At 55.7% G+C, this 13,171-nt stretch overlaps 1 protein-coding gene across 1 annotated transcript in view; it reads right to left on the bottom strand.

Annotated features, from left to right (window-relative positions):
- Positions 1-13,171, bottom strand: part of LOC102241645 (DLA class II histocompatibility antigen, DR-1 beta chain) — a 155,201-nt gene that overhangs the window by 48,437 nt on the left and 93,593 nt on the right. The gene's annotated exons all lie outside the window — the stretch shown is intronic.

Genomic DNA, 13,171 nt, shown 5'->3' with positions numbered 1-13,171 from the left:
TCCTGCTGAAAATACTATTAGTTTTATGAGGGTATCCTTGTTCGTAACAATTTATTTTTCTTTTGCTGCTTTTAATATCCTCTCCTTTTCTTTAATTTTTGACACTTCAATCATGTGTCTTGGTGTGGGTCTCTTTGGGTTCATCTTACTTAAAACTCTCTGCACTTCCGGATTTAGACCTCTGTTTCTCTCTCCAGGTTAGGGACATTTTCAGCAATTATTTCTTCATATAAGTTTTCTTCCTCTTTCTTGCTCACTTCTTCTTCTAGGACTCCTACAATGAGAATGTTAGTCTGTTTGATGTTGTTCCATAAATCCCTTAAACTATCTTCTCTTTTTTTTTTCTTTTTGCTGTTCTGATTGAGTTCCTATGCTCAGTCATGCAGACGTGACCCTAATGACAGGGCTCGAGAAGGACCGGGAGTTCACGTGGCCCACCCTGCCTCTGACCCCCACACTTGACTTAACTACCTTGGCTGCTCAGCTGCCAGTGAGAACGTGGGCAGAGCACGGAGATGCACTTTACTCACTTCCTCCAGGCAGGTGTGAGCTGCGTGCACACACACTCACTCTCACACACACTCACAGACCTGTACCTAGTGCTCAGTCCCCTGCCCTGGCGCTGTGAGGCCAGATAAACCTTCCTGAGTTTACACAGCTCCCTGGGGCCGGACCTCAACCAGAGGCAGTGAGTGCACCGGCGGTAAGAGATGGGCCACGTGTGCCTGTGGGGCTTTGGGGCACCTGGAATGGGGCTCTCAGACACGTGCTCAGACTCAGCATCCATTCTGCTCCTCTGGCACTGCCGAGGACGAAAAGCTGAAGAGTATGTTTCCCAGGCTCCGTGCATCTAGGGTGTTTGCTCCTGAGTTAGTTCTGCTAAATGGAGGTACCTGCATGAGGTCTGGATGCAGCGGTGAAGCAGAGCCAGCCTCCTGGTCCTTGGCTATGTGCTCACAGCATGCGTGCCCTCAGCAGTGTTCCCATGTCAGCCGCCAGCTTTGCAGGGGCCCAGATGCAGCCTCCAGACCGGGGGTTGCCGCTGCAGCCCCGTGTCCCAGCGCTGGCTCCATCCCTGCCGGGCAAGGGTAGCGCTGCCTGCCTCCGGGGTGGCCACTCAGCAGTACTGTTGCCGGATGCGCTTCCATGACCCTGTAAGCACCTAGCTCCCTCTCTACTTAAAATCTCGCGGACTCTGTTTCCTGCAATGAACACAGATAGAGACAGACACTCTGGGCTAACAGCTCAGACCTTCAGCACAAAGCTGACAGGCCCTGCGGGGCCCAAGGGCTAAGGTGGCCTTGAAGGACCACGAGAGAGTGAGACTGGGAATACAGTCTGCAGAAGGGTGCACACACACACACACACACACGCACACGCACACACACACACACACACGCACACACACACACACACACACACACACACACACCTGGAGCAGGCAGAGGGCCACCACTGTCCCCCTGCCTCATGCTTCAGTGCTCGGGGTCCCTGGCCGCACACAGCCTTGTATGACAGGATGACGTGTGGAAACGTGAAGTCATACTTCTCAGTTCCCCTCCCGGACCTGGTCGCTTCCTTCAGTAGTCCACAGGACAGCTTTTGTCTCAGGGAAGGGATGACAGCACAGAGGTAAGCAAGCATCCTGGCCTGGCTTTTGAGTTTCAAAATCGCAGCCCTCCAGGGGAACAGAAGTGACTCATGTGGGTGGGAGGACACAGCAAGCTTCCCCCTCCTCCCTCCCCCTACACCCCGGGGTTTCCGGAGGACGACTTGGGGGAGAGGCACAGGGAAAGTAAGCAGGACATAGGTAGCTCGGGCCCCTGAGAAAGATGAGGCCTGAGGTCACAGGTGGCCTTTAGCTTGGCTCCTCTGCAACCTGATGGGCTGCTGAGTCCCAGTTCCAAATCCTTCCGATCTCATCGGCTCAGCTCATCTTTTCCAGCCAGGCCCCAAGTCCAGGTCAGCGACCAGCCCGCGAGGAGACGGCCTTTGGTTCCGGTGACCACCTCTGGTCTAAGCCAGGCCACATGGATCCGGGCAATGCATTGGAGGGGGCGCAGGAGAGGGCGCAGCAGACATACCTGGTTCCGGACGCCTGCTCCTCTCACAGACCAGGGCCTTCAGAGCAGCCTGTGCTTGCAGGTCTCCTGCGGTTCCTTCACCGCATTGGGCCATCGCGGAGCCACTGGCGTGTCACCTCCAAGAACGGGGAGTTTTGCCAGATGGGATGTTTATTTGCTTTTGAATTTTTCCACGTTTCAGGACACTGCGATGTTAAAAATCCCACGTATTCCAGCAGCAAATTTCATGCCCCAGTTTCTGCTAAATGCTGTGGGAGTTGGGCTTGCCACCCGAGCACACTGTGCCTCATTCCCTGATTGTGAATATATACTCTTTTGGGGGCTTTATATGACATTTATCTGCATAAAAATCTACGCAGGACCCCAAAGGGGACCCTGTGGGCTTCCTCTTCCCCAGCTCCTCCTCTTCCTCTCCCCAGGTCCTCCCCACAACCGCCCCCCTCCGGCTGGGCCCCCAGCCCAGGCTCCCCCTCAGACCAGAGCGGGAGAGGCAGAGCCCTGCACCCTGGCAGGCACACCAGGGGCTGGGCGGCCTGGCTGGGGCCGCGAGGTGCTGGCGGTCTCTCTCTCCGTGATGGATGGCCCGCTGGCTGGAGCCACAGTTCCAATTTGCTCCCCATTTGGACAGCCGCTTTACCCACAATTCAACTTGTCAGGGCCACAAATCACTCTGCGCAATCAGACAGGGAGGTGGCGGGAGGCGGAGGTGGGCACAGGGCTCCAGAGGGTCCTGGGCTGGGAGAGGGCCATGGGCTTGGGGCGCTGATGAGACCAGGTTTGGCTCCATGCCGGGCCCCTTCCCCCCCACGCCCTCCTGCTGTGGGCTCCAGCCATCCCCATGGCTCCAGGTGGTCTGCTCCACACCCAGCCCTAACCTGGCGCCCCTTCCCAGCTCCCTGCCCGGCTCCTTCTTCCCCCTAAATGAGTACAAAAACCCAGTGCTTGTCCTCTGCAGCACCCTTCCTCCGCCCAGCCCAGCCCAGCCCAGCCCAGCCCAGCCCAGCAGTCACTCCAGTTAGAAATCCCAGGGCCTCCTGCCTCCGCTGCCCTCCCTGGGCCTGCGGCTCCACCTCCAGGCCGATAAGAGGGATGAGAGGTGGGCCTCCTTCATTCATTCACTCTGCAAACGCTGGGCATTCCTGTCACAGTGAGCACAGCCACCATGCAGGGAGGCGGCAGACCTGACTGAGCCCTTAGAGAAGGGAGCAGCGGCTGAGGGGCAAGTCCTGGGACAGGGAGGGCCTGGCCTAGGTCCGCCAGGTGGGCAGTCTCCCTTCACTCCCTTCCTTTAAGGCTCTGCGTAGGCTGCCCTCCAGTAAGCCTTCCCTGGGCCCATCTGCAGGGCGGGGCGAACGTAGGTGTACAGCTGTGAGTGTGCGAAATGAAATTTACTCTTGTTTATTGTTTATTAATCATTGTACTATTTTCCATACGAACAACTGTGAACCTACTTTGACCCCACCCTGCATGTACCCCATCAGTGGGCACTTTGTGAAAGTTCTGAATTCAAGGCTTCTCCTAGTGGTGTCTTGCCTTTCTGTTAAGCCCCCAAGTGTAAAGTCTCCCCCTGATAGGGGTCTGCCCACCCAAGCATGTCCGGGCGCCAGCAATGCCTTCTCAGGACTCAGCTAGATGCCTCCTCCTCCAGGAAGCCTTCCCTGGCATGTGGCCTGTGCCTGAGCCCACACTTTGCGCCCCCCCCGCCCAACACACACCCTGGGCTCAGAGGGCCTTGAGTTGCCCCTCACCTCCACCAGGTGCCTGTGTGGGTTAAAGGTCTCTCCCCAGCCCCGCTCCTGCCCTCAGCTCTCCCCCTCTGCCCTCTCTAATGATGATGAAGTGGCAGAGCAGGGACTCTGCTTTGATCTATGGCAGCTACCTCTCCCCGTGATGGACTTCCCGCCCCAGACATCACTCCCTGGCCAGTCACAGGGCTCTGGCTCCATCTGGCCCCAGGAGCTGGTGATTCTGGGCTTAGAATGAACAGGGCGGTGCCTTTCCCCCTGTCCCCACCGCCAGGACCCGGCGGCAGCTGGTGGTGAGGGAGTCAGGCCCCACTGCTGGCAGGGCTGGGCGACTGGCAGGCCTGCATGTTCTCTGAGTGCCAAGCCACCCCTCCTCAGAGCCACCAGACATGGAGGGGCGGGGCAGAGAGGGAGGCGTGAGGGCCAGCAAACTCCCCCCAGCCCTGGGGTCTGGGAGGCAGAGGCAGCCCATCTCCTGTCCTGGTCTGGCCAGAATGTCCCCGCGATGAATCCTCAGAGCGGACCCACTTTCAACCACCTCTGTGTCTGCGCCTCTGCTCTGAGACAAAAGCCAGGGGACAGCTGTTCTTAGCGGAGAGGAAGCCTCTGGGGTCCTCAGCGGAGCGTGTCCTGGTGCATTTCAGCGAGGGCGCCTTGCCTGGCGTTGATTTATGTCCCCGACCTTTCAGCGCTCGCGCTCCTATAAAGGGAGGGCTGTGCACACCAGAGGCGGGTCTGCTGAGCTGACCTCAGCAGAGAGCCATCCCCCAGCAGATTTGGGGGAGCAGGGGGAGTGGGAGGGCGCCGACCGTCCCTTGCAGGGGCTGCACTCCAGCTGCCTCCCCGCTTGGGCTGTTCTGACCCTGAGATACCTGGGGTTTGGGCCTTGGCAAGGACCCTGCTTCTAGGAGAGGCTGCGCAGAGCTGCTTCCACCCCCAGGCTCCTCTCCACTCCCAGGCTCCTCTCCCCTCGCCTCTTCCTTCTTTCCAGGCCTTTGATGTGTCCTGTGTTTTCATCTGCCCACTCCTCTCCCTGCTTCCCACACCTTCTCCCAGGCCTCCCTGCACCTGACAATCTCCATCCCCCTCAACCCAGCTCCCACCCCCAACCACGCCCAGTGCTGTTTGCACTGCAAGCCTCAGCAGGCATGGTAGGGGGTGGGTGGGAGGGGGACAATGGAATGGGTGCTCATGGCTCCTGTGCAGCAGCCCCTGCGTGCCCACCCTCTCTGGGCACATTCCCCATGGCTCTGTGCCGCCAGTCTCCAGGTAGCCACCACGTGGGGGTTTTCAGAGTCCCGTGTGCGCCTTTGGCAGCTGGTCCTCTGTGTGCATCCTGTTTCCTTCCTCTCCTGCCCTCTTCCCCTTTCTCTAGTCCTGTCCCTTTTCTCTCCCTTTTCTCCTTTGCCCTTCCTGGGGCTCATTCCTGTGGAGAAGGGCTGGCTGGGGGGAACCCGGGCTGATGTGGGTGGCCTGGTGGGGCCTGGAGTCCCAGGCGGGTGTGGTGGGGCCCATCAACCACTTGGAATGTTCGAAAGCTGGATTGTAGTTGATTCGTCCAGGGGTGCACAGGCCCAGGGGAGTGGCTTCAGGTGAGTCACCCCCCAGGAAGCAGGTTCATCAGCAGACCCAGTGTAGCTGGCCTGGGGCCACACACCCAGTGGTATGGACCTGTCCTATTATTTGCCCAGGACACCACCTTCCAGGGCCAGCTAGGGTCGGGGAGGGGACATTTGGTTCCTTTTCATAAAACAGTAATCCCATAAAAAGCTCCAAATAAAGAGAGGTCCCATGGTCACAGGAGTTAGAGAAACTCAGCATTCCATAGATTCCCGATATGTTCCCTTCTGGCCAAGGCTCTGGCTTGCTCTGCAATGGAGATTATCCTGTTCAATATGTGTCCCCAAAGCTGATCGGGGAACCAAAATACCCCCCTCTCCACCCCTAGGCTCATTTCCTTAGCCCAGGTTCCACGGAACACACTTTGGGAACCCTTGCTCTCAGGCCCAGTGTGCTTGGCCCTGTGCTGTGGGAAATAGGAGCGGGCTTTGAGCCACGTGGACAAGCGGCAGCCAGGTTTGATGAAAAGCATTTGCCATCTTTTAAGTCTCAGCTTCTTCATCTCTAAAAAGGGGCGAGTCCATTGCCCTGAGGGTTCAAGGCGATAGTCACATCTTAGTGAGGACTCTGGTGGCAGCAAGGCAGGAGTCACGCTAAACAAAAAGGGGGGCTATTGGAAGACGCTGGGGGTCTGCACACCCCCGGGCGGGAGTGCTGCATGAGGGCCAAGAGCCAGGAGGTGAGGGGTGACCTTGGCAGGTCCACACTCCATCCTCCGCCCCTGCTTCCTCCGCAGACCATGTCTGTGGCTTCCAGGCCTGTGGGGCCAGATGTGCCGCCCAGCCCCATGGCAGCCTCGGCTCCCATGTATGGACCAAGTAGTGCCCCTCAGGACAGATTCCAGACCCCAGGAGAGAGCCTGATTGGCTCACAGTGGTTTTGCTCCTGTCCAATCACGGTGGCCAGTGCGCGGGGTCAGGTGCCAACGTGGCCCATGGCCTTACTCCATGGCCCATCTATCCCATGGCCACACACAGAACACACGGCCCAGCGGACCGCCGATCAGATACCGGCAGAGGCCCGGCCAGAACACACATGGCCGACAGCGGGGTCAGTACTCGGGCAGAGAGGCCGGTACGATTCCGAGGAGCCTGCGTCTCTGGCTGAGAAGGAAGTGGGTTTGGCAAGAACAAGACTGTCGTCCCTGTGGAAGAGCTTCCCCCCCCTCAGCTTCCATGCGCATAAAATCACCTGGACACAGGACACAGGAATGTTACCCCAAAGGGGAATGGGTCCCTGGGACTAAATTCAAATGAAACCACATCAGTAGAGCGTAAAGGCAAGACACCAGATTGAAGAAGATATTTGCAATACGTATATCCCACAAAGCACTGGGATCCAGAATGCATCCAGAACTCCTATAAATCAGTAAGGAAAAGACAGACAATTCGATTTTAAATTAGCAAATGATCTGAACAGGCACAAAAGAGCCAAACGGCAATAAACATAGAAGTGTGCTCAGCACCACTAGTCTCAGGGACGTGCAAGTCGGAGCATAAAATGGTCCCACCGCGCACCCAGCAGGACGGCTCCGGTGAAAAGAGAATGTCCCTCCCACCTGGTGAGGAGTGGATGGCGGAGCCCAGCCCATGGGAAGCTCACTCCCAATGTCTGTGGAGCCCGAACACGAGGTCATTCCGCTCAGGGGCACGCGCCCCTCATAAATGCGAGCGAGTGTCCAGGAGATCCATTAACAGAATTTTCAGGGCAACCCTCCTGATGTCCTGAAGCTGGAGACAACCCTGTGCCCAGCGACGGGACAGCGCAGATAAACTGCTACAGCCGCCGGCTGGATGCTGCTCAGCTGTGAGAAGAGAAACCGCATCTGCACCCAGCACCTCACTGTGAGGCCAGACACAGCGTCTGTGTGGTTCCATAGGCATGAGGTTCAAAAGCAGGCAAGGCGCTGGGAAGGTCAAGTGGTGCTTGGCCATTCTTGGCAACCTGTCAGCCTTCGGTGCTGGGGAATGGTTGGGGGTGCTGAGCAGGGGGTGGGAGCAGGCAGGGCAGCCGGAAGGGGCGGGAAAGCAAGGGCAGGAGGTGGCTGGGACCTGCTGCCCTCCAGAGCGCCCCCGTAGGAGTGTGTGGACTCCGCGATGCTTGCCAGGGCGGCGTGTGAAAGGACCCTCGGGGCCGGTCTTTCCTGGGGCGGAGGTGGAGGCCAGGAGGGCCCCATTCAATGCCCCAGGTAACGACTCTCTGGCCTCAGTCGCCTTGTTCAATGTGGGGAGTCACACTCTTTACAGCCTCAAAGGGCGGTTGAGTTCCAATTCTGGTCCCGCCCCAGAATAACTGTGGCCTTGGGCCAGTCACCTGCCCTTTCTGGGCCTTAGATTGCCACCCATGAAACCAAGGGGGCTCTATGACTCAGGCCTCTGTTTGCCTGTCCCTCCCAGCAGCTCTCCCACTGCGCTGAGATCCTCTCCCCACACCTGGAAGGGCTGCTGTTACAGCACCGCCCTGTGGAGGGTCCGGCTCAGTTCTCTCTGCTCCCTACTCCCCGCCCCCATAGCGGATCCTGAGCTCCTGGTAGCAGGACTGGGCTCTTGTTCGCCTTTGTCCCAGTGCCCCACGCAGTGAAATGCTCAGGCCTTCCTGCCTGACAGGCTGGGGTTCCCGTTCCTTCCTGGAATAGTTCAAGGGCACACAGGTCCCCAGGGCAAGGGGGCTCACCCTGCCACGCTGTGTGCACTGTCCTATGATGTGACTTGATTCTCAGCGGATGAGAGGATCCAAAGAGGCACCCCCGCACCCCGCGTCCTGGCCAGAGCCCTGGTGGGCAGGCGGGGGGCGGCAGGTGGGTGGTTCTGGATGTCTCTCTGCTGAGCTCATTAGAGGGTGAGTTATTAGCTCCTCGATTGGACAGGCAGCCGGGCCCGGGCGCCCCTTGGAGCAGACAGGGCAGGCCTGCGCTAATTGAAGGCGTAATTAATTTTCCCAGAGGAGGCTGCAGCTGGTGCCTTCCCTCTGCCATCTGGCCATTCGTCTTCTCCTGCGGGATCCCCTCTGCCAGCCTGGGGATGCTGGCTGCTCTTCTGCCTAGGCGCCCCCCTCCCCCCTCTCACCCTCCTACCGCAGGGGGTTCCTCCTTGGCCCCTTTCCAGGTCCTGTGCCCGGGGTCACTCCTCAGTCTTCGGCCTGCAGGGCTTCTTCAAGCTTTTGGCGTCTGCACACAGGCCCTGGGGCCTTGCCAGCTACAGCTGAGGGGCCGCCAGAATGCCCCAGAGGTGGGCAGGGCTGAACACTCTTGGTGGGCCTTCTGGTCATTACCGAGGACTCAGGGTGTCACCCTGCACACCCCACCACTGTTCGTGTGAATAAGATACCTGCTCAGCCCAGATTCGAGAACCGAGTGTGTGGTCCTGAGGGTTTGCTGCTACAGAGGCAGGTGCAGGCAGGCTGCCCAGAGGCGACTGCCCAGAGACAGGGTGGGGGTTGGGGGATCTAGGCCAGGTGCCTCTGCAAGGAGCCAGGCATCCCTCATCCCATCCTAACGGGATGCAGCATCTTGAGCAGCTGTGTGGTCCCACTGCACAGATGGGACGGGCAGGTGCAGGCGGTTAGCTTGTTTGACCATGTTAACCACGGCTCCGGTGAGTGGTGGCGGCCATTCTGGGCAGGGAAGTATTTCCAGCTCTTCTCCACTGTGAGGACTAGAAACTGGTGTCCCACCATCTGGGGTCTTGTGCAGCTTCCCGCTTTATTTCTTCCTCCATACCGGCTCTGCTGCCCAGCTCCCCCCTTCTGCCCCCAGTGGGAAAAGGGGAGTAGGCGGTGTGGGGGGGCTAGGGTGGCTGTCAGGGGACCTGGGTGCTGTCTTGCCTTGCTCTGCCACTGGCCTGATGGGTGGCTTTGGGCTTTCTCCTTGGGAAAGACTAAGGATCAGTGGGCTGCTGTCTTTCCCAGACCCTGCGGGGCTCCAGGAGGGCACCGTCAGGGGCATGCGGTGTTGGATGTCAATACCATTGGCGTGAGGTGCCCACTGCCATCTCCTCATCCCGCACCTTCCACGCCTCCTGGGAAATTCCAGGGCCTCGGGGACCTGGGCTCCAGGCTCCACTCTTCATGGCCTTAGACCTAACCTGGCTGATCCTCACACTGCCCCCCAGGGCGGGGGTGGAGCTGGACCCGGCCACAGCCCAGCAGGGCTTTCCACAGAGCACTAGAGGGCGCTCACATGCCAGGGCGAGACTGGTGAGAGCAGGGCTTAGGCTGCTGTAGGGACTGAAATTTGATTTGGGATTGGGTAGAACCAAACTTGCTGGCAATTCAAAGTTAGAGGTTGGGACTTGTGTTCTGATGCTGCTTAGGCAAGGCCACCCCTTCCAGTTGTACCCCCAAACATCACAGGAGTTTGTCCTCCCAAGATTCAGGCTCTGCATCTCCTCCAGTTTTTCAGAGTCCTGGGTCCTGGAGGGCTGAGACCACCACCTCCTGCTCCCAGCACCCAGGGCCCCTAGAGGACGGCCCCGCTGCAGCTGTAAGTGGACCCCCAATCCCCCTCAGAGAGCCGGCTCCACCAGGAGTGGTGGCGGGCACCCAGCCTTCCTGCCCCTCTGCAGCACTTCCAGCCCCAGGCCTGGGCGGAGAGGGGAGAGCTGGGCCGGGCCTTCCCTCCCAGCTCCTGGCGCCATAGCACGTGCTTGTTACTGTTACAGAAAAACCGGTGAAGAACCAAGCAACGCTTAGAGAGCTGGAGTTACATTTATTACGCATGGGCCCAGAGGAAAATGTCTCTCAAATTCTGGGTGAAATCACACACGAAGTGTCTCATATTTATAGGATTTTACCTTCTTTGTCTCCCAAACATGGGTTTTTTCCGGTTCCCTTTGCAAGTTCTTAAAGGGCCCTATGTGCTGGGGCTTTTAGACCTCAACCAAAGGCTTGTCCTGGTGCCAGCACTGATAACTTCATCTGGGGAAGGTTTAATGGCCTCTCTGAAATGGGAGTAGTCTTATTTTCCTTATTATTAAGCCAGCAAGCATTTACAGAAGCCAGAAATAGAGGGTTATAATTTCAAACAACAGTTTTTATATAAGATGGATGCTTCATTCCCCACTGGTTTTATGTACATGAGTCAAATCATTGACTCTTTTGGGTCATTGTTGGGGAGAGAGTTATATTGAACCCTGAGGACTATAATTAATTCTCTGCCGAATAAAGTCACTGGGCCTGTTTATAAGATAAGGGCCCGGAATGAGGGCCAGGAGTAATCTCTAGAGGGTCCGAAGAGTCCTGGACTCTCTATTTTGCCTCCCTGTCTTAAGCTGGGTGTGATGAAGACACGACCTTGACTGCCATGGAGGTGGTCCTTTATAGGTAGGAGTCAGTCCTTAGGTGGCAAATTTCTATACCCAAACAGGGTCACCAGGTTGGAAGGGATGGACCAGATCAGAAGTTGGTTCAGGCAGAGCGTCTCAGATGTGCTCCTGGACTGCTTTCTGGGTGGACTGTAAAACCTGTAAGAACTCGAGTAAAGGTTGGTTATGGATTTTAGCTTTTCTAGATTGGGTTTCCATACAAGCTGGTGAGGTGGATAGGTCAGAGTCTGGAAAAATCACTAGGATCTGTAGAGGCCCCACTGGTTTTAGGCAGCCTCCCTGGCCGCTTCGTCTGTGGCCCAGTACCCTCTTGCTTCTGTGGAGTCCCCTGACTTTGTAAATAGCTCTATGTATGTGAGCCGTTGTAAATGTGTACCTGCTATCAGTATAAATTGTTAAGCATAGCTGTGGCTGCTGCCGCCCAGAGGCAAGTAGGTAACCCAAATGCAAAGGGGTCCAAGTCTTTTGGACAAATAGTCTACCAATCTTTTCTAGGGGCTGAGACTTTGGGTGAGTACCTCTTTGGCTATGCCCCTTGTCTTATATACCTAGAGGTGGAAATACTTAGTTACATCTGGTAGCACTAGTTGGCCCATTGTCCTTGCTCTGCTTAGGTATGTCTAACTGCCCAATATATTACCTTAAGGATCCTGGCTCTGATGCCGGGTTTCTTCTGTAGCTGCTTCGTGCTGAGACGGGTCAGAAGTTTCTCTCAGAGCCAAGAGATCCTTGCTGTCTGTCAGAGGGACGATGAGGCCTGGGCACAGAAGGAGGTGGGCTTGTGACCTGGCAGAGACAAACTGTAACAAATGGTCTGGTGGGAGGGAAAGAAAACATTTCAGTTTTAATAACCTCTATTGAAATAGAGTTTTTCTCCTTAAAATTACCTCTGTGTTTATAAAAAAAAAACAACCAAATCAAGACCAATTTATCTTTATATTCAACTTGGCTGATCATTTGCATAAACACAACAAGAATGGTAACTGATTACCTTTGCCAGAATTTCATGATTGAATCTTAGTGTGCCCCATAGGGCCAGGAAGCCAAGCCATCCAGCTGCCATCAGGCCTGCCTGCAGTATCTGCTGAGTTAGGTGAATTCCTTGCCTGCAGTGAATCCACCTGGGCCCACGCCCTAGGCTTTAAGGCCCATCTTAGTATCCCTCCTACTAATCGCAGCCCAGAGTGCTTGGGGGTTCTGCAGGGACGCAGAGGCGTCCTTATTGCTTTCCTTCTACTCTGACCAACCGCCAGTGATGGCAGGGCATTGGCCTGACGCTCACTCCAGTGCCAGCCATCTTCAGGGCTATCAAGCATGATACCAGGCTTTACCGCGGAACTCTTATTGGCTTCAAGTCTTCAGAGTCCAGACAGGTCTCTTTAAAACATGATACTCCAGTCCAAGTTTTTGGTTAATAAAACCACTATTAGGAACCAGTCTTATTGAATCTATGCAAAGAAATGTATTGCCATGATTTATTAAGCATTGTCAAATTGTGGAGGAATTATATAAGGAGAAAAATATACTGACCTGCTTTAAGATCTTCTGATTTTCCTTGTCAGTCCTTTTCATGGACTCTTCAGAGTAATATAACTGTCTTCAAATGGCAAGAAGAAATTTACAATGTGTCTATATTCATATAGATTAGTCACAGCTGTCCCTGTAGTAGGGCTCCTTTTACTTGACTTGTTCTCTCAGAATGGACTAAGGGAGCTTTATTTCTTTACAGGGTCTCACATGTCACAAGACCTCACAGGGTCTGTAATTCCTGTAACAGAGGGCTAGTATTCACCACTTCACCACTTCTCTCTGTTCCAAACAGGCCTTCCCCAGTTTCCTACAGTTGAGGCTTGTGCCAACCCTGACATGGGCATGGTCACACAGGCCTGTAAGACAGTATACACGCTGCCAACTGTCTCTCAATAGAGACCAAAACCTGATGGGTATTCTTATTTGCCCACCTGGGCAACTTCCTTCTTGGCAGCTAGGCACCCTTTACTTTTGGGGTTCACCCCACATAGCCCCCTTCCAGGACAGGTAACACATAGCCATAACAATGGCCCTCAGTGTGGGGATCTGGACACTTGCCAGTTACTCCCAAAGACTACCAAGGACTGTAGACCAACACTGGTCTACAGCAACTGCTGGCAGCTACAGCTATATTCAAACCTGTAAGATAATTAAAGGTTAATATAACATATCAATACAATGAAACATAATATTGGCACCATGGCCGCTTCAGGCAGCTAAATCTTCTGCTACTAAACATGACATATGGTAGGGCTATACAAATATCTTAGGGAGGTGACTTAAGTCTATTCTTGACCTTCCCACACAAGGCAAAATTGTCCTTGTCTTTCTGGAGCCATGTCCATGAAGACGCAGGCATCATCTAAGTCTA

This window comes from Myotis brandtii, unplaced genomic scaffold (genome assembly GCF_000412655.1).
Source record: "Myotis brandtii unplaced genomic scaffold, ASM41265v1 scaffold2271, whole genome shotgun sequence".
Lineage (NCBI taxonomy): Eukaryota > Metazoa > Chordata > Mammalia > Chiroptera > Vespertilionidae > Myotis > Myotis brandtii.
Note: the sequence above shows the minus strand (reverse complement) of the source record. Positions and strands in the feature narration are given on the sequence as shown.